The following is a 21855-nucleotide window of genomic DNA, read 5'->3' on the forward strand; positions in this document are numbered from 1 at the left end:
TCTTAAGTCCCCAGGTTGTCCTGTGTTCCTACATGTGGAATGGAAGTTTGGCTAGAGCATCCTAAGAAGCAGCAGTGAGGTGATTTACAGGAGATGTAATTTTTTGCATTTATTGTTGGTATTGCTGCGACAGCTTTATGGCCATTCTGGAATAATGTGCCTGATTTGTCTTCTAAACACAAATATAGTCCCAGTCCTCTGCAATACTTGGGTGGTAGATTTTATGGGTAGATTTTTGTTCCATACTCTGCATAAAGCTGAGAAGTCTTAACTGAATGCAAGAAAATTCTGCACCTGAATGTTAAATTAACTGAAAAATTCAGAGTTTAACATACTGTCACATGGTCGGAAGGTGTGCACTTTTCAGCCTCTTATTTTAAGCATTGTTGCATTCCTGTTGACAAGAGAGAAAATCTGTGCTCCAGCTGGGTTACAAAGGTCACGGAATGGCAAATGAAATAGTGAAACAGACAAGCAAGTTCTTTAACTTCCTTAAGTTACTTGCTGAGAAAAGACAAACTCATGTTTACATACCTTGTCAAAATATAGACAGTGCTCTTTGGACCTCCAGAGAATGACTTTAGGAATTGAAATTCCACACATAGAGCACTTCCTTACGAAACTCACAATACCAATTCTAATATCACAGTTAGAAACCCATACAAAAATCCTAGAAGTGGCAACCTGCCTTTATGTGAAAAAAGATCTGACTTTGGATCTTAACACTTGCACATTTTCATCTATTTATAACACTGCCAAAAGATTTCCCTGGTATCTCATTCGTTCTTTCATCATTATCCCAGCATACATTCTCTGCTACTCTCTTTTTAGATCAGAAGACCAAATAAGCTACTTAGAACTTGAAGAAAAAAGATTTAGTAAAACTGGTGCTTAAAGTTACCCTCTGCTACAACACAGAGAACACAAAGCATATTTTCATTGCTATTGCAGTAAACACTATCCATGTACTCCACCCTGGATCCAAGTACCAAAAAGAATGAGATGCAAATAACAATGTAAATAAAGCCTGAAGGCTAACTAATTGTCTCATTGTAGGAAGTTATCAAAAAGAAACATCTCAAATCAAAATGAGGTTATCCTCAAGCTCAAGGATACCCAGATACACACTGAACTTTCCTGTCTGCTACAAAAATCCATGACCAGTTCAGAGGGTAGATCGCACAATGACAATTAGGAAAATGGAAAATTCCCAGATTTGCTGAAATCGTGTTAGAGTTATGACCAATATCCCCATGAATTTCACAGAACTATGTAATACACAGAGGATGATTCTTTTTGGCAATTTGTGTGGTGCCTTTTCATCGTGGTGGCTCTCCACCGCTTTCTGCCTTAAACAAGGAAAGCTGTGGCATTCAATCCATTTCCAGTTGTAAGTCTGGTTTCTTGAAAGGGGTGTGATTTTACCCTGTTCATCAAACACTGCCAGCACCTTAATTTCCCTGGAGTATGACACAAGTAGCAGTAGGAGGCAATGGAAGTTTTAATTCATTAAACTTATTAGCATTTTTTTGAGTTTTTGTTCAGCTGGAGCAATTACTAACAAAAACAGAAAGGCTGTCCTTGACAAAAATTCTGATGAAGCACTGGTGCAGCCAATGAACCAATTGCATGGATTCTACAATGGCAATACTCTTTTCTGCCCACATATTGAAATTCTTCCCATAATGATCATTGTGGAAATAGTCTTGTATATTACATATTGTTAGAGGTTGGCTAAAAACCACAGATCTAGATTTAAAAAGCCCACAGTAAAGAATCAAATTCAGACAACCCAAGAAGATGTTTAATTTGAATATAAATTTAAGAAAGTCAGAGTTATCTGGGATTTATACATGTAAACCAATCTTTAATAATCATATAGAAAATGGAAGATATATTGAATCAGGTTTTTCATGGACAATAGACAAATAGTTTTGGATTTTGATAGGGGAAAATCCACAATTTACATGCTTTGCAATCTGTCTAAACAATTACTACCTGTGAATTTGCTTCTTTGAAAAGGGGTTGGTACATCAGACAAGCCATTAAAGTCCATTGAGGTATACTGCAACACTTAAGGAAAAACTTCAGGCTTTATGAGGATTGCCCTCCTACATCAAGGTTTGCAGGACCAAGGCCTCTTGCTTCTGGTAGACTGTAAGGTACAGCAAGATCCATTACACCAGCCTGATGCCTAGCCTTACATTTGAGCAGGTTCAGTGATGGAAATCCAACCCAACTCCACTTGAGAGCATCATACATTCTCCTGATTGTTCTTCTACTCAAAGCATTTCCTAATGTATAACTGACATTTTCCCAGCAACACCCTAAATCTATTAGCCTTGTTCTGTCCTTGATGACTCGAGAGAATAATTAGTCTCTCTTCTCTGTAATATCCCTTTATGTATATATAGACAGTTATATCTCCTAAGTGCTACATGTTCCATCCTCTTTATCACCCTTGCAATTTCCATTTTCCAAGTCCTTTATCATTTTACTGCTATTGCCCTCTGGACTACACTCCATTTTTCTGCAAGGTCCTCAGTAATCCAACATGTAGAAAAGAACAGCGCTGACACCTTGTTCTCTTACCAAGTGATGGCTACAGGAACATGGCATAATTCACTTGCAAGATAGAAGCCCCCTCAAGTGGCTACTTTATCCAAATTCTTTCTAGATGTCATAAAGATGTTTCTGGGCAAAAGAGAAGAAACGCCTCTTCCCAAAACAAAATAAACTTTTTTAAACAGATTTCTTTATTTTTTCACTTGCTAAACAGAGGTATTATGTTGGAGTCCAGGCAAAGCAGCAGAGACTCACAGCCCTCCTGCTGCAAAATATCTAAAATGAAGCTTTACAGAAATGACACTCTCCCACTGAAAGCAGAAACGCTGAAAACAAATATGCTGTATTAAGGAATCAATTCTCTTCTGTTCGTGGGTGGTTAACTATGAGGTTTAGTGCCATTCTTTTCCAGTTTTAAAGGTGAAAGTCTTTGGCTGACGTTGTCACAGCTGAAAAGTGCAAGCAAATGCATTAACCCACATAAAGGTGTTAAACTGCTCACATCATATTTCATGACCATACCATAAGACAGAGCAGTAGATTTTCAATTTTTATATATTATTCCTCTTGCATTATTCCCACCATTTTCTCTAAAATAGCTCTGACCCTAGGAATTCATTAACACCTAATTCTTCCCCAGTGTGAAACATAAATATTTATCTGGCACACAATTAACAAAAGGCTTCTTTTTTCAACTGACAGTGGTTTAACTTTTGAACAAAACATGGAGAATTATGCATGTTTACAAGCTATTCTTTAATTTCAGTGGACCATGCACTAACAAACCATTCAAAGGATTACTAATAACTACCTATTTGTGGGAAAGTTATTCCACCATGAAAATACACAGTTTTATTTCTTGCATTCTTGTACCAGAATTCAGAAAATGCTCTTCGAATTTTCCAAGTTGTGTTTCAGTTCAAAATGTCAAGGTATCCACACTACTCCAGAATTACCTTTGGTTATGTTAGACAGACAACATACAAGCAAGTATCTTTTGAAGAGTCATTGTATCAGTCAGAGTATGTGGAGCATGCAAAATACATAATGAGCACTCAGCCAGGACACAGAACTCTCTTTAAAACACATAAAAGTGTTTTTGTCATGGGGTTTATGGGCTTCCAGAGACTCTGAAAAGCAGTGTTTTACCATATGAGAGAATGGACTGTTTGTCTCAGCCTCCTGTTCAGCTACAGGAGCATTGCTACTGTAGTACTTGAAAACCAGTCCTCAACCCCTCCACAGGGAGCAATATTCCTAACAAAGACCCCTGGGACTCCTTTTGTAAATAGAAACTGCAAGAAGAGAACAAACCTAATAAGAAGCACCAGTAGAAATAAGCTAGGATGAACGTTTTAATTCCCTAAATACAGAGACTCTTTTCTAAATTAAAAATATCAGTTCTTAAACTATCACAGGTGCACCTTCACTATGAATATCGACTCTCCTTATAGGAAACAGTGAGAAGCCCAGCCCACCCTCTCTCTTGTAACAATATATTAGGACCTTAGAGGAGAGTAGGCAGCACAGGGATTATAACACTCTAGATTACTTTGCTGCTAGGAAAGACCTCCAGGTAGTAACCAGTATATAGGTAGGTGCTAGCCTAAACCACAAGATTCTCAAAATAAATTCAGACCTATTTATAAAACCATTTGTTACCCTAAAATCAAGGTTGAGCTTTTCATCCCTTAACATCTTACAGCTGAGCTAAAGAGCTACATGTCCTTTTGCTTTCCACCATTCCTTAGCTCACTCCCCTCGCTAGTCTGAAATATTGAATTTTAAAAGAACCTACAAGACTTACTATTATCTTAACTCCAAACTAGCATATACCCTTCCCTTACAAAGCAACTTTGTCACTAAAAATGATAAAGCACTTAAGAAAGCAGACTTATATACATTCCAGGCTTGGTGTTCCAGTGTATTATGGGAACTGAGAGGCTGTAAGTTTCAGTTACTTAATGCTTTTTGTGCTTGGTTACAGCTGTGGGAAGAAAGGAGAAAGTGAATAAGTAATCATGATAGGTACCAAGATAATTGCTTGTAAATTTATATTGCAAGAAAGATTTATGTCTGTTAGAAATCTCAGGTTCTAAAGAAGATAGTTTAGGGCAAGCAAGTTGATTTGATAGGTAAAAATTATTCCTGAAAAGGAACATTTGTGGTTTTGTGCAGTGTCAAGGGACTGTATGATCACTTATTGTTGTTTGTAAGCTTGTGTTTCAATTTATTCTGAGATTCATAAACAGTCTTACCAATACTATTGAGTACCACTAAATCTTAAAAAAACAATAAATTATCTTGAGAATTAGGGCTGTGAAAGAAATGCACAGAGATGCCACTTATACATTCTCAGTCATAGCTCAAAGAAGCCAGAATAATTTCCCCCTCAAAAGAGATTTTATTGCAAGGAATGATGAGGAAGCAATCTTAAGGAATGTTATTTCTACTTGCCTTACTCTATACTATAGGTAGAGATTGGGTTTGGTCCTTCACTTTCTCCTCTGTACATTTTTCATCTTAACCTCCCTGAATATACCATGTGAGAAATGATTAATTTCTCCCTGAGGATCGGCTCACAGGTGCCTGGTATTGCTGCACCCAAAACCTGTGTTTTGAGGCTCTGTTATTTTAAGCAGGAAGAAAAGATCAGTGTGCTGTTGTCTGGACAATTTGTTTTCTGTGGATTAGTAGTTGTGCACAGCTGCTTAAGACATGGATATGTTTTCCACAGCTCAGCTTGAAACAGGAGCCTTTCTTTCCCATGTGAAATGGTCACTGCTATTGTAATGAGATGTTTTTCATGTGAGGTGTACCTGGAAAGCTGATTCAATCAGGCTCTCTGTAAATTCACCTTTGACAACCTTTTCATCAGGTAAGCATACAAAATATTTGGGAAGATGAGTTAAAAGGAAAAAGGCAAATTCTCCACTTGAGGGCTCAAAGAAACAAAGTTCATTGTATTCCCGGCATAGCAGTAGATGCTGCAGGCGAATCAAAAGGCAGAAAGAAAAGACTTCTAGAAAATGGCTTTAATATACAATCCTCCATATTTTGTCCTAGAAAATTCCACTTGATATTACATCCATTGCATTTAAAGCATGATTTCCTGTTCCACAGCCCTTGATCAGTACCTTTTCCAATGCAGGAATCAACACACCATAAAATCCTCCGTTATGCTGTCATGCAGTTTCCTGTAATTTCTGCCATGGCTTAATGAGCCATCCTGAGCCTAAACATCCCTTGCCCACTCCCTGCTTGGCCTTGTGGCAGGAACTGGGCTTGGAGGGAACAGCAGGATGGGTGCTGAGATTGGAAGGGGAGCCTGACATGATGGCAAGAACCTGCCAATTTATAAGTGGAGGTGGACATTTCTAGCCCTAAAATGTAGGCATTTCTGCCTTTCTGCAGCAGAAAGGCAGAAATGCCCTTATTGCTACCTGTATGTACACAACTTTTCCATTATCACTGGCCCAGGTGGTTATCCTTGGGAAAGGTGAAAAATTGTTTTGCAGGAAAGAGCCACCTCCTTGTGTCTTGAGATGGAGTGATCTAATTTTGTCCTAAGAAGCTGCATGCTGCTCAGAAAATGATTAGCAGACATGTTTTCTGTGCCTCAAGGAAGCCTTTCTGTGGTGCACATGTACTTTCACTGTATTTCCCAGCTGCTGTCTCCTGTCTGACATTTAGTTTGCAGACCCTTGGGGACAAGAACACACTCTGGTTTTGTGTGTTTGCACCAGATTGTGCAAGGGAGGAGTCTAGTTTTTGAATATCTAGTTTTTGAGTGAGAGGTGCTGCAGTAACATAGGTACATAAATACTGACTTGTTTCTTTATGGGTATGTGACTGAATTCTGAGTTAGAAGTTCTAACTGATTATTTTGATTGGAAAAAATAATTCTGTGTAAATAGATCAAATTTCAGAGAGGAAAAAAGGTGAATGAGTTGTAGTGTGAATGAAAGAACTGAGCTACTCTTCCAAGAAGCACAATGAAAGGAAAGGATGGATGTGTCCCAGACTCACTCTCTTTGTAAGCAAAAAATCAACAACACTAGAGCTCTCTTCAAACAGATTTTTCTCTCTTTTTTTTTTCTTGGTATGAGTGATCTAGTTCCTTTTCTCATCCATCCCTGCTAAAAGAAGGACATGTGATTTGGCTATTGTCTTTTGACTGTTTTTAGAATTAAAAAAAAATCTTATAGAAGCCCTAAATTTAGGAGCTATGTCTTTAAGAGTTTAACATTCTATATATTCCCCTTTCTTTGAAAATCAAACTTCAGTTATTGAGTTAGGATGTGCAGAGTTTATTGTGGGTGGGGAAATGAAATTTTAAGGCATTTAGGCCATAGAAAAGAATCAATTTTTCTTTGGAAATCTGATTTGGTTATACATCAGAGAGTGTGGGGGGAAAGTGAAAACTACACACACACACCCCCCCCCCCCCAAAAAAAAAAAAAAATCTGACTTTATTTTGAGGATAAAAAGCAAGGTTATTTAAGAGACTGACTGAAGAGATGCATTTAATGACTCCATATGCATTAATCTGAACCAAAATCATGACTTCCTCTAGAAGCTCTTGCATTTAGACATTTATCTCTAGGCTCTGTTTCTCTGGACATCAGTTACAGAATGCAGAGTTTCCTGGGTCACTTGGTGGAAGAACAAGATGGGTTTGTAGTGTAGATTTCCACATCTACAGTTAAAATGTATTTTTAAAATCTTGGAATGCTAATATTTACTCTTCTAGCTTGACAGAAAAAGTCAAAAGCTCTTACCCAAAAACATAAGTTCAACATTAAAAGGCTTAACAGAAATGTCAGTGCAGGAAATCAGAATAGCAGGACACTACTGGAGGGACGTGCTGGAGACACAGGTCTGAGAGCAGCCCTCAGGAGTAATTTCTGCATCATCAAATAATTGTTGTGAAGTATTTTCCTGTAGCATCCCCAGGGTGTATCCGCAATAGCAATCCATTTAGCACAAGAGCTGTTGTAGAGCAAAGCAGTACAGTTCAAGGACCTGTCATCCCTAGTGATCATTTGTGCTACCTAGAGCTCGGCTGGTAATCTTATTTCAAAGCTTGATTTTGCAAACTGGGATATGGGATATTGCAGTCATGGTCTTTGCCTGACTGTTAGTTTGCTGGTGTGTAGCTTCCATGGGTTTCTCTGAGAAAGATCCAGCTGAGGTCAGGCAAAGCACAAACTAAAGCACTTCAAAAGTAGACAGCAAGGAGATTTGTGTCAGAAAAGTATTGATGGTACAAAATTAATGGCTAAGGAAGGTGCACCCTCACTCTGATAGTTGTTTCAGTTCTTTTCCTGGCACACTGTAAGAAAAGTATTTTATTTCATGTGGTTTAGGGCTGTGTAGGGGGCTATTCAGTTGATGTGGTAGCTGAAACTGCAGCTATTTCTCAAAATCCTTTTAAATGTTGCTGCATGCAGTATGCTGCCTCCTTTGACTGAGCCTCTGGAGCTGTCTCAGCTTCTTTTATGCTGCTGCTCATTCTCCCACTCAGGCTTTCTTCAGTTTCAGGAAAAACCTGTCCCTTGCTCCCATGTGTGTGAAAGAGTAAAGCCCTTGCCAGCTCTTGAGAGCCTCCCAGCTTGTGTCACACGGATTGAACAGCCTGTGAAGGCTTACAGGTACAATTCTGCACTGAGGCTGAGGTGCAATTACAGGATAAGTGGAGGTGATAACCTAAAGACTGGGGTCATAAATTGCTCTGGAAACATGGTCATATCACTATGATGGAAAAAGATTCTTTAGAGAAAGCCAAGAATATTTATTAATACTTCTTTCAGGAACTGCACACCCAGTAGTGATGCAGTTGGCTATAACATGTTGCTGAATTTGGACATTATTTAGCATTATCAGTGGATATTTCATTACTTTGATGTTTAATTCACTCATCAGTGTTGTTTAGAAAATAGCATGGGCTGAGCAGAAAAGACTAATTTTTGTTTCCAAACAGTGCAGTGATGAGCTGTGTCTCCTTAGTTATTCAGATGTTTGCTGGGTGAGACTGACATGCCAACCTCCTGCTCTTCTTAGGGGTGCACATCTGAAGTGCCATGTTATGCTCAAATGAGCAAATGCTGCCATAGTATCACAGGATTAGTCAAAGGAAATATTCACAACTACTTTCTACTTTGTAGATTTGCAAGCTGCTTTTTATGCAGGGTTCCCTGTTACTGTCAGGGTAGGGACATGGCTGCCCTTAGAAAGTTTTCCTAATTGCCTGCTTGGTCTGATTCCTGACTGGACTTGTTAACTCTCAAGCAAGATGTTCACTGGTCTGTTATTTTGTCATGGTGTTTGAAAAAGCTGTAGCTCTGAACCTTGTACAGCTGACTGCAATACAAGGAGATCAAAAGAAATTGCCCATGCCTCAAACAATTTATAGACTACATGTAAAACAGAATGTCCCTTGAGTCTCTATATATGAAAATGCAATTGCAACTTTAGAGGTTGGAGATTAAAAAGAGTAGTTGTCTTGTACAACAATTCCATGTGTAACATTTCCATAAAAAGAACTGATTGAATTTGAAAGTGTGCTTTATTCTAGCAATACAAGTTTTTGTCTAGGTGCTCTTTTATAAGCACCAATTACTTTCATATCCTGTGCTTGGAACTGGAAAATCTTAATCTATAAAGTTAATTGTTCCACAAGGCTTAGCTGAATTCTGGTTGTAGAAGCTGAAGGAAATAAGAGAGATGAGAGGAGACGAATATACAGCATTTCACAAGTAATTCCATCTTAGATTTATTCACTTGTTCCTTCTCTGGTCCTTCTTTCTCTCCCTCTATCCCATATCTCCTATGCTCCACTGAGATTGCCTGGAAAATGCATGTGATCAAAAGGCAAATTTTGCTGAGGAATAGGAAGATGATCCGAGGGAGTTCTTGCTAAGTGGGCTTGAAAACATTCAAGAGTGCTATGAAGCTGAAACAGAAAACACTTGCTTTGGTCTACCTGTGCTTCACCTCGGTTTGGCTGCTGCAAAATCTCCCATCTGGACTGAGTGCAGTGACCCTGCTGCTGCGGACTAAATCCATTGCACTAATGAAGTCAGAGAGGCTCTGATGGGCTGTCTTCACTCCAGCAATTCCCTTGTATCTGCCTGTGCATAAGGATGGAGCAGTTACTTTCTGGTATTTTTAGGGAAGAAGGATCAGTCTGTATTTAGCATTGCCTGCTGTGGTGCTGTGCATTTGCATTTCACAAGTGATTTAAACTTGTTTAAATGAAACTATCCCACAGATTTTTCTTGCATAGCTGCAAGTTTTATTAAGAAACCAGACTTTATCTCTGGAGTGTGACAGGGCTCATTCTTGTCTGATTGGGCAGGGAGTAAAAGAGGGAGATGGCAATCACTTAAAAAAAAATGTATATATTGTTATATATTGTTATATATTTATATTGTTATATTCCAAAACAGGATGTTTTAAACAGCATTCCTTGCCAGGACTAAGCAGATTCCAAGATCAAAGTTATCTACCCAGCCATGTCTTTTTACTAGCAAACTATAACCATTTTAATTCCTGTCTGAGCATTGATTAAATGTGTTATAAAGTGAAGTGGCAGCCTCCTGCCTCCTAAACACTGGCAGAATGTGCAGTCACAACATTCACATAGGATTTGTCTCTAGAACCCTTCAAGATGAACTGGAGAGTGGCTTTTCACATACTCAACAATATGCAAATGCTGACTTTGTAAGCCAACACAGCTGTTTTTAAGCAGAAATACACAAGAAACTTCAAAAACATTTTAATATCCACAGCTGAGTATCCCAAGTGACTCCCAATTAGGCCTGGAAATAGGTGACCAGATGTGGCATTTGCAAATGCTGCAAGCTGATGTTTGCTGGGCACTTTGAAAATCTGCTCTGATACAATCTGAGAACTTTTCTTCACTCTCTTCTACCTGCCAAGGATTGTGGGCTGTTTTGCTTTTTACAGGCTCTGTTTATCACTTACCTTAATGATAGTTGAGTCTTAAAAGTAGTGCAGAAAATTTAGAAATAAACATTACTGAGAAAATAATGAAAACTAGTTGCTTACTGTACAAATCAGCTCGAGGACTAGGACCAAGTTTAAAAGGTTTAGATTTTAGTATTTGAAATAGATTAGCCATTTAAATTAATGGGGATTCTAACTAAATTCTTCAGCTTTGGAAATAGTTGTTTGGATTCTCTCAGCTTTTAATATTCTGTGATTATGACATCTAGAAAACTGGTTCCTCAGGTGGGATGCAGAAATGCAAAAGTTAATATATCCTCTTTGGCAATAATGAAATCTGCCAGCAGTGGGGATGCTCTTAGTGACCATGTTTTCAAGGAGTGGAGGGAGAAATATATTCTTTTTTGTCCTGTTACTAAGACCATTTACTTGCCCACATTTGCAGAGTACACATAAGGTCAGGCAGATTGCTATTCACTAAGCAGAATAAAACGTGCAGTTAAATAAATAAAATCTGTAAGTGAATTTTTATACTGACTGGATAAACAATATGAAGCTGATTTATGCAACAAAGGATTCATGCTTAGCCAGATCAGCATTTGTCATATGCAGTTTCCTTCTCAGTTGCCTGCGTCAGGGGAAAAGCCATCCATAGTGATTCCTCTCTATCCACAGGTTCAGCAATGTGCTCTGAAAGCTCTTACACCAAAGACCTAAGGAGAGAGAGCAGAGGTAATTGCAGTAGATTGCCAATAAAATAGCCAGCTAAGTATGCCTGACATTTGAGATCACGAGCTTTTCCTGGCCTCTGAGATGGGGAGGGTGGTGAGGAACACAAGGCAGAGGATGATTCCCCTGGGCTGCTCCTCCTTGCAGCGCTGGTTGTGACCCGGGTTAGGCTTGGCAGGGCTTTGCTGGTCTGAGCTCAGTGCTTGGGTCAGGCTCAGCGATGTTTCTCCCTCTCTCAGCCCTCGAACTATTAGACTAGCCCAGAGATACAAGGCCTTGAGGGGAGCAACATCAGGAGATGGGCATAGATCCAAAAGAGGCTCTCACCCCGATGTGGCTGTCCAGCTCTTTATTCCCTGAGGTCCGGGGCAAAGAGAAGGGGAAAGAGGGCGAACAGGAAGGGTCATGGCCTTATCTAGACTCTGGACAGGGAGGGCTTCTCTGGCTCTCCCCCAACCCCACTGGGGCATGAAGGAGGGGTCCAGACTTATCTTGATCAGAGTCACAGGGGTCCCAGGTAATGGGGGAAAACATGGCCTGAGTGAAATGTAACAGCTCAGCCCGTGCTCTGGGGTCTGTGCTGTGCTGTGGGGTCTGTGCTATGCTGTGGGGTCTGTGCTCTGGGGTCTGTGCTCTGTGCTGTGCTCTGGGGTCTGTGCTGTGCTCTGGGGTCTGTGCTGTGCTGTGAGGTCTGTGCTGTGGGGTCTGTGCTGTGGGGTCTGTGCTGTGCTCTGGGGTCTGTGCTCTGGGGTCTGTGCTCTGGGGTCTGTGCTGTGCTCTGGGGTCTGTTCTGTGCTGTGAGGTCTGTGCTGTGGGGTCTGTGCTGTGGGGTCTGTGCTGTGCTCTGGGGTCTGTGCTCTGGGGTCTGTGCTCTGGGGTCTGTGCTGTGCTCTGGGGTCTGTTCTGTGCTGTGGGGTCTGTGCTCTGGGGTCTGTGCTGTGCTCTGGCTCCGAGGTGACTCCTGGACAGGCACAGTGTTCCTGGGAAAATGGGCACAGAAACAAGGGAGGGCAGGGCTAAACCCCAACCTCAGCCTTTATGAGTCTTCTTTAGATTCCTCTTGTGTTTGATAGTTAGCTTGTAATCTTTTAAACACTGTGCTTTAAGTAAAAGTCAATTTTATTGAAGAGGGAAGAAATACAGACTTTAAAAACGTATTCTCTTGTGATCCAAAATCTTCCAGAAGATCAATTTCTGAAGGCAGAAGTTTGCCTGCAATTATTGTGCTACATGGAAATTTCACATAAAGACATTTATATGGACTTTTCTTTCAAATGCAAAGAAATAAATTATGTAAGTAAATTACTTGGATCACTAAAACATGCCAGTTAAGATGATTCACAAAGATTAATCTATTGCACTAAAACACCAAGCAGCCAATTAAAATTTGCATTTAGCTATAAGCTGCTCAGAAATTAAAATTTAGCAATACTAATTCTTTGGCTAGTTCAACCAGAAAATAATCAAACAATAAAGAGTTTGTCACAACCATCATTATGTTAAAACAAATAAACAAGAACTTTTCTTTAGCATTTTTTTCCCTAGCATCCCTCAAAGTAGGGAAAAAAATACAGAACTGTAAGCTTAAGCAGTAATTAGCTGAACAGATGCCTGAAGGAAATACACTGGGACAATTTTCAGCAGTTTTCTTCCAGTGGAAAGAATATTCCTTTAATGGTAAAGCAAAATGGACCATGTCTATTTACTGGAAAGACAAAAATGCTGCATATTTTAGATGAACAGAGATGACTGTTTTGTCTACTGATATAAATAACCTTTATTTGTCTAGTCTGATAAAGGTGAAAAAAGAAATTATAATGTTATGTTGGATGTGAATGAAATTCAGAACTGGATTAGAAGTGGACTGAAAATACAGACTGACTTCACAGAAAATAAAGAAATTTTGGATATTCCTATTGGATGTGGAATGAAAATGAATGACAGTCTTAGAAAAAATAATTAAAGAGTAAGCTCTTCCTCAGTCTGAAAGGTTGCCAGATTATTAGGTCACTCTTCATACAAATTTTCTTTAAAAAACACTAAGGTTGCATGTACCTAAAATCTGAAAGCACAGCTCCCTCAGACAGGTTTGGTGATCAGTGATAGGACCAAAGGAATCATCTCAAGTTGTGTCAGGGGAGTTTGGCTTGGATGTTAGAAAAAGATTCTCCACCAGAGGGTGGTTGGGCACTGGAACAGACCTGGGGAAGTGGGGACAGCACCAAGCCTGACAGAATTAAAGAAGTATTTGGGCAAAACTCTTACATTATGGTTCTTGGGGATGGTGCTGAGCTGGACTGGATGATTCTTCCATAATTGTGTGGTTTGGAAAAGTCTGTATAAATGTGCAACTTGCTACACTATTAAGCATCAATCCCATCAAGTTTTGGGAACAAAAGCTCTTTTATGGGATCAGTGCTTTTTGCATTGAACACAAAGGCTTCCGCTCTTTAGGTAGCAGCAGGAGTCCATTATTCTGCAGCAGTATTTTTATCCTACTTATCAGTGTATGTTTCTGATCATGCTTGAAATGTCAGTTTAGCTGCCTCTGGTGGTGTGTCTTGTGTGAGATGTGAAGTGACAAGGCTGTGGCCGTGATTCGGTTCCCTGTGTCAGACACCCGGGGCACTCACGGGCTCTGCAGGTTGAGGAGGTGTGGGAAGGGAAGCCACCAGTGCTTGTGTCACCTGCTGAAGGGGCTGGCCCAAAGTGGCCAGGAGCTCCCTGGGTTTTGCCAGGGCTTCACACTTCATGCCATGGAGGTCTCTGAAATCTTCCTGTATGGAGCAAGCTGCAGCACTTAACCCATTTCCCCGATGCTCTCAATATTTTCTGATGCTTAAACACTCTCTAGAGCAATGGTGCATTCCTGCCCTTGTGCATTAGTGGGGTCTGCTCTTGTCACCTCAAACTCTCAGATTTGAGCAGGTGGTAATTTGCACTCAAGATAACAATTACAATTTTTTTGCAAATTAATGTTGTGGCTTGGGCTGGGGTTTCGTTTTGCCAGTTCATAGCAACTAAGTGTTCTCATTTTATGAGGACTATCTTTATAATAAATGGTCTTTTCTTTCTTTCCTTATATGATAACTTCTTAAATCTCAGTAGTGCTCCCCTCTGCCCACAAAAAAAAACTTAATACAAAATTTTCTGTTTAGATCCCCAACAGATTAAAAAATCATGGGAGTTGCCACCATCTACAATTTTATGTGTTCTGTAGTGGTGCAGTGTCAATTGTGATAGAGAGATTGGATAGTTTCTACAGGTTAAAGAGAAGGTATCTGAATCTGATCTACTAGTGGGTGTCTCTGAAGGAGAACATTGTCTCCTTGAACTGAGACTTTGCAATGAAAATTTTCCCTAACATTTAATTGTCAAACTAAGCTATGCTGGATTTTCCTACATTAATAATTTCCAGTCACATTTAAATGGGAAAAGAACTTTTTGTTGGGTCATTGACTCAGTTGAGTTTCTGTTGTTACTTGTATATTTTGGGAGTGTGTATGCAATATTCTTAAATTTGTGTACATCTGGAAACCTTTACCAAAGGTCATTCCTATGTTTATCAAAATCCACTGGGTATTTTTTATTTCACTGAGATATCAAGGATTTATCTCCTTAATTGAAAAAACATATTTTAATTCTGTCTTGGAAAACTCACTGCACAAATCAAAATCAATTCCAGCTTCTGTAACAGTTGGGCAATGTAGGCATAAAATGGCATATGAAGTGGGAGAATACTGATTTAAGAAAACTAATGATGTTATCCCCTTCTAAAATACTCTGACGTGTTTTTCAAAGTGGGGCAATATTGGCTGGGGTGAAAATAAATTTTCAAAATATTTTTTCTCACACTTTTCCTTATTTCCTGCTTAAAAAGAAAAATACTAAGGAAGCTGAGAAAAAGGGATGATTTTCAAGGAAAATACTGTCTTTTTATTTCAAAACAGTATTTTCTTTCCAAAGTCTGAGAATTACACATGCTTTAGAAGCATGTTACACTTTCCAGAATTTTTGACCAACACTGGCAATATGTTTTCATTGGCTTGTTTGGCAGAGGAACTAAAAATGTCTTCCTCAAAGTGCTCTGATGCAAAGAACAGTGTGAGAAACCAAGCCAGGAATCACTTGCTTCTCTTTTCCAAAAAATGGTGGTGTTTGATTTTTTTTTTCCTTTTTTTCCTTTTTGTTTTTCTTCTGAACAGAGGGCTGAAGTGGGCTAACCCCACTTCTGTTGTTAGCAAAGGTTTCTAGACTATTTCTCTGCATTTCCATCCTGCTGAGTATGACCTTACTGATCTTCTATGGAACTGTGTGTAGGGACTCTCTCCTGTCACTCTTTCCCTTGTTTTTAAGGTATTCATATCAATCTGAACCACTGTATAGAATTCAATGTTGATTATGGAAAAATGCTGTATGAGCAGGGTGAATACATTTTTTATTTTGGCCAAAGGTCCTTGTTTTCCTTCTGTACAGAGGGCACTTTCAAATACAGTACATCCTGCAGATGTACAAATGCAGATACATTTGTATTTGGCAGTTCCACCCTCACCTGCTCATAGCAGACTTCACCCTCTGATTCTTATTTATTTGGGTTGCAGAAATGAAGAAAAGGAAGGGGCTGTATCATCCTATCTATGGGTGAGTGATGGATTAAGAGGGGTTATTCTTTCCGCTTTGACTGTTTTGGATATAAAGGAGATGATTCACTTTGAATTGGCTTCCCCTTGAGTCAAGGTAGAGAAAGAGCAAGAGCTGTAACATCTTCCTGCAGTCCCAGGAGCTGGTGAGGTCTGCAAGAGTCAGAAGGTCTGTTTCAAGACCAGGTAATAGATTCAGTATTACAAGACTGGATGTATTCAGGGAATCACTTTGACAATTAATTCCTTGCTCTTTTCCTGGGGTGATGCAGAGACTTGTATTCTCCTTAGTCATTGAGGTGGATTTCAGCTCAGTTCATCACCAAGTCAAATAATAAAAAAGTGACAGCTTGCAGAAGTCTTTAGCATCCAAATCACTTTTTTGAGAATAAATCCTGTTGATGTCTCCTCAAGAAAAAAAGATTTGAAGCAGATTAAATGTCCTGAGAAATTTTTGCAAAATACTGTTTGATCTTCCAACCAATTCTCCAAAGACCTCTGAGTTAGACTGGGGTTGTAAGAAAACATGTGCTGTGCCAAGGATTGTTTTTCCTTCCTCAGAACTGTTGGTGTCATTTCACAGTGGGTAGGAAACTTGCAACTTGTATGATTTAGATATCACTTATCAGGTGAAAGGATTTTGTTTTGTCTTTTTAGTGTTTCTTGGATTCGTGCTGCTACAGAAGCTTACATATTCTTACCAAAGGTACTGTTGTGATCAGAGCTCTTTTCGGGCCTTCAAATGTAGCAGGAAGATGTTATGCAGGCATTTAAAAGAAAAAACTATTTCAAAGTGTATCTATATATGTGTGTATATATAGTATTATTTTTGCTCTGAAAGTACATGGATTGAGAGTAAATATTGATTGTTTTGTTCTTCCACTTTGTGTACATACACATAATTCACATTATTATCAACTGATATATGCTTATATTCAAAAAAGAGAAGATTCCCAAGGAAAGTAATATAATTTCTCTGGTTTCCATTGAACTTCAAGGTGGGTTTTTTTAATAAGATGGATACATTTGCTTAGCATGTGTTCCTAAGAGGTCTGAGTAATTGAGTCATTTCTCACTGCTGTAGTCTCAGATCACTGTTTCTGAAATTGCTGAAAATAGGACTTTCTGTCTTGAATGTCTGAGAAGGAATAAGCTGTGAGAGTACTGAAGTCATTATCAGCCCAGAGGAGGTCCAGAGCTCTGCTCAGAAAAGGGCAGCAGGTATTAAAAGCAACCTTTTCATATTCAGCAAATAGTGAAAGAACACATTCCATAAGAGGAACTATTGTTTCTGCTATATACCTTTCCTCCACTGCCTGGGGTGCTTGGAGGGCCCTAGGCACTTGCTGTACCTGAAGTGAAAAATCACTTAGAGACAACCCACTGGAGAGGTACAGATCAATCTTTGGTCTTTTTCAACAGCTTTGTTCTGCTTTTACCAGTAAAACTTTTCATGCTGGTGTAATGAAGACCTGAATGCATGGATAGTTTATGAAGCCATACCTAATTCTGACTTGACTGATCAAATGTAGGATAAAGAGTTTCTGAGAATCTGGATCAGCCTTTCTCCGCTTCACTTACAGATCCATACCACTTACAGCTGGGAAATATTAATATTGCAATATCAATGAGCATGTCTTAAATCAATAGGATTTTGGAAAGTCTTTTAAAGTCTCAAATATGACTGTTACATATAATTTAGCTGTGCCACTTTATTTTTTAAATGCTATTCAAAGAAACAAAACCATGCTGTATTAGTACCCATATCTTCTTTGTGTATTTTGAGGGAAGAACTCATAAAATGAGGTGATCTGCATGACACATTTGATAGGTCCTTGTGAATGTCACTCCTGCTTTGGTTCTCTAGCACAGAAAAGACTTTTTTTCCCATATCTGCAAAATGTTGAGAAGTATGTTTTTTGTAGTGGAAAGAGACAACAGGCATGATGTTGGAACATGCAGTGGACAGTTTGTAGAACTGCCTGAAGACATCTTTTAGTGTATCTGGAAAAGAGGTAGCTATTCCTCCTCTGCCTCACTCATTACCTCTGTGACAAGGAAAGAGAGAATAGCAGGCACAGGACAAATCCTCTCTCCTCTCTATAGTGTTTGGTGTGTTTATTTGCCTTGGCTCTGCATCCCTCTTAAGGCAAATACAGAGAGGCAGTGCACCATGGCTCTCAGCATCCTTCTTCAACTCCTGTTTTGCTCAAAGTTGAAAGCAACCCTCCACAAGCTGGAATTGCTCAGAAGGTGATGAGCAGGCACAGCACCACTGACCATTTTCCAACCCCTGGAAATGCCTGTACCCAGCTTTCCTCAGAAAATATGTCAATGATCCTCCTTATTCCAGTATCTAGTTCCTGTTCAACTTCCTTCTTGTTTTGTTTGAAGTCTAATCTTTTGGAATGAAGTGTTTTCAGGAGGTTAGTATTCAAACTTAGTAAATCCCAATTTATCAATTTATATAAAAGGAGTCAACTGTGGGAAAATATTTTCTAAAAAATTAGTGTTTCTCTCCACCCAGGATTCTGCCTGTAAAACTAAATCATATTGCAGCTTTGCTTCTGACTGCTCAGGTGAGGTAAGGCTTAGATATGTCCTTCAGTCCTTGCTTAAGCACTTTGCCATTCAAAATAACTTGTGCTTGTTGGGAAGGTGCATTATCCATTGGCAGGCCAGCATCCCTGCCTCAGAGGGCAAGAGAGCAGCCAAGCATCTTGTTCAAGTGATTTTGCTGTCCTGCTGTTCCCTCTGCATCTCCAGAAATTCCCTTTTGGGTAAAAGAGCTGCATACATTACTTCCCTTGTAATGTTTTAGATCTTCCAACATAAATAACTCTCATGAAAATATCTGAAGGAGTGTTTGAGAGACAAATGTTCCAGTGTGGGACAAGAGCAAACTGACATCTCAAAACTGCCATAATTTGGGCTGGAGATTTTTATTAACTTCTCCTAAACATTTTGGCTTTTCTGATTATAGTTTCATAGTATTTTTCACAGGCCTACCCGTGGTAAGTTGATGAAGTCTCAAAGCAGTAATCAAAGGCAATAAAACTGAGTGAAAAACAGGCTGTCTTAAATGCAGTAGGTTTCGTTTATTAATTAATGAGCACCACAAAAAGAACTACAAAACAGCCTGAGAAAGGTAAATGGATTTATGCTTGAGTCAGAAATATCTGAAAGACAGTTTACCCCAGTAGAAAAAGTCTCCCTTTTAATATATAACTAATCCTTTGAAACAAGCTGGAAGGACTTTTCATAAAAAGAGATGAAAATTGCTGAGATTTGAATTGCAAATATTTGCGGCAGCCACTGTTTTCCCAAAATATGTGTTAAGGTGGTTTCAAATTTTGTCTGTTCCTATTTATTTCCACATGTGACAGATCATTCTACCCCCTCCCCCTACCAAGTCTAAACCATGCAAAATGTGTTTTTCCACAAAACTTGTATATTTGACTGTCCTAAACCCTTGAGATTAGAACCCCCAAGGGGTGGGGTTGACAAAACTCAGACAACTAGAAATTAGCTTATTGTAGCCAGGGAGAAAACACATCTGTAAAACATTTTGCAGGCCTAATGATACTTTATTTTTTCTCACATAATCCCCTTTTGTCAAAATTCACATTTATTATACCTATTCCATTTATCTACAAATAAAACTTGACAGGCTGCTGTTCTGCTGCAGGATTTTTTTTTGGTTTTTTTTTTTTTTTTTTTTGCCAGTGGGTTAGAGATGTCTGATTTTACTTCTATCTGAATCCAGCAATTTCAGTCATGTTATATTCAAGAGATCACATCTTTATTTTTGTGATAAATGAATAAGATTGTCTGCTTACCTTGATTAAATTATCTACGTGTCGTGGGAGCTGAAGTGAGCTTGATACATCCAGTTTTATTTTGTCAAAGTCAATGGGCAGTACTGGAACAAGTGGGAGATATTAATTTAGTTAATACCTTGCTTGGGGACAGGTAATTGATTATCTGTGTTATTTTGGCTACTGCTATTCACAGCCCAGTGGTATTAAATAACCAAGAATACAGGTTAAAAGGTCTATAACCCTCAAGAACAAGGCTCGGTGGGGTAGGAACTGGTGTTCCAGAGGGGGAACAGGAGTGTGGACAGACAGCCCAGTGCCAAGTGTCTTTATGAGCATTTTGATTTAGAGCAGAAAGGTGTTTTGGGGAAGTGACTGCTCCACTATGGAGGCAATATCGAACCAGGAAGCCAGCAGGGACCAACAGCAACTTCTAGTCCACCTCTAGGCCAGTAGCCACTAAATTTGACCAAACTTGAATTCGTAGGGAGAAGGGAAGGTACCCAAGGATAAATGGGTCTTGTGCAGAAAAAGGTTGGAACAGCGATCTGCAAGGTGGAGAGCAGCTGTGATCTCAGTGCAGGCTGCTTTTGCTCCACAGGCTGGATTTATGTGGTGAGCATGCTGCTAATGGCTTCCCATCACCTGGACATTTACGGCTCTTGTGACATGAAATCTTCATTTTCCATACTGAATAAAATGTCCACAACCATTCAGACAATGACCAAAGGAACAAGTAAAAATTTGTCAGCAATTTAGGTGCTTGCTAAGTGTTAATATTAGGAGCAGTAAAGTCTCTTTTATTTATGTTGCAATGCTAATCCAGCTTCCCAGCCTGTGTAGTAATTATATGTTTCTTACAACTAAGTCTATTACATGATTGCATTTAAATCATAAAGTTAAATCCAAAGCAACTGTATTTAACCTATAACAAGATGCAATTAACAATATAAATAGTCCTGCAATAAATGGGCAACAATTACTTCTCTGAATGAACACATTTTTTGGGTACTGAGAAAATGTAATTTTAAATGCATTATCTTTTTATTGTTATGCCCTTAATTTTTGTGACATTTGAAAAGTCAAGTCTGGCAGAAATGGATGTGAATATTAAATAAAGTCCTGTTCTCATTGACAGTGCAGAAGCTGTTGGACTCCTGCTCCAGATTTTGTCTGCTCCTTTCAGCTTATGCTTGAATCAGCTGAGCCTCATCTAGTGAAAACAGAAAATGTCCTTAGCTCTTTCTCAGATGTTCTAGCCCACTGCTAATTTACCATTAAAGGTAGCAATACAGCTACCCCTCAGCATGAAGTGATTTTCAGACCTACTTGACTTAAATTGGTATTTATTTAAGGAAGATGAAACCTACTGGTAATTCATCTTCTGAGTGTAATTGGTAATCTGCTGCTGTATCCCAGCTATGGAGTTAAAATAGCTTTAGTTGTTATTTTTTATCTACTACCCTCAGGAACCAAATTAGATGGCTAATAGACTGGTCAAAATAACAGAAAATTTGTTCATAATTGCTTAATCAGATTTAAGTCAGCATGTTTGAACCCAAATAAGCAATTGAGAAGTTATTTAAATGTTATATTATTATCTAATTATACTGAGAAGCATAGCCTCCTCGTATTTTAGAGAGAGGAGGTATATAATAGATTCATTGTACAAATACTTGTTTATGAAACTATCTGACTGCACAACTGTAATTTCTCTGGTACAAGACCGCTGATATTTAGGGACACGTTCACTGCCATTAGAAACATATTAGAGCAATTAAATCTGGTGGGTTTTTTTTATTGTTTCTTGGCAAATGCAAGAATGTTGTTAATGTGTAAAGTGGTATAGACTTAATTCTGTTAAATTTGTGTTATCAAAAAAATTAGTTTCTCTCTAATTGCCTTATTTTCAACTCAATATCTGCTTGCCAGGGTTAACATTTTCCTTATTCAAATCAGCTACCAAGAATATTTTCTCCCTAAGCTTTTTTAATCCTTTAGTCGTCAAATATAAATGCAGTCACTGATAATGGAAAATGTAGATTTCTACCATGCATAATGGCCAGACTGAAGCTGCTTGGCAAAGGAACATTGAGTTAAGGGAATTGGTGTTAACAGTCAAATATCAACAG

The sequence above is a fragment of the Taeniopygia guttata genome, chromosome 6 (genome assembly GCF_048771995.1).
Source record: "Taeniopygia guttata chromosome 6, bTaeGut7.mat, whole genome shotgun sequence".
NCBI classification, from domain to species: domain Eukaryota; kingdom Metazoa; phylum Chordata; class Aves; order Passeriformes; family Estrildidae; genus Taeniopygia; species Taeniopygia guttata.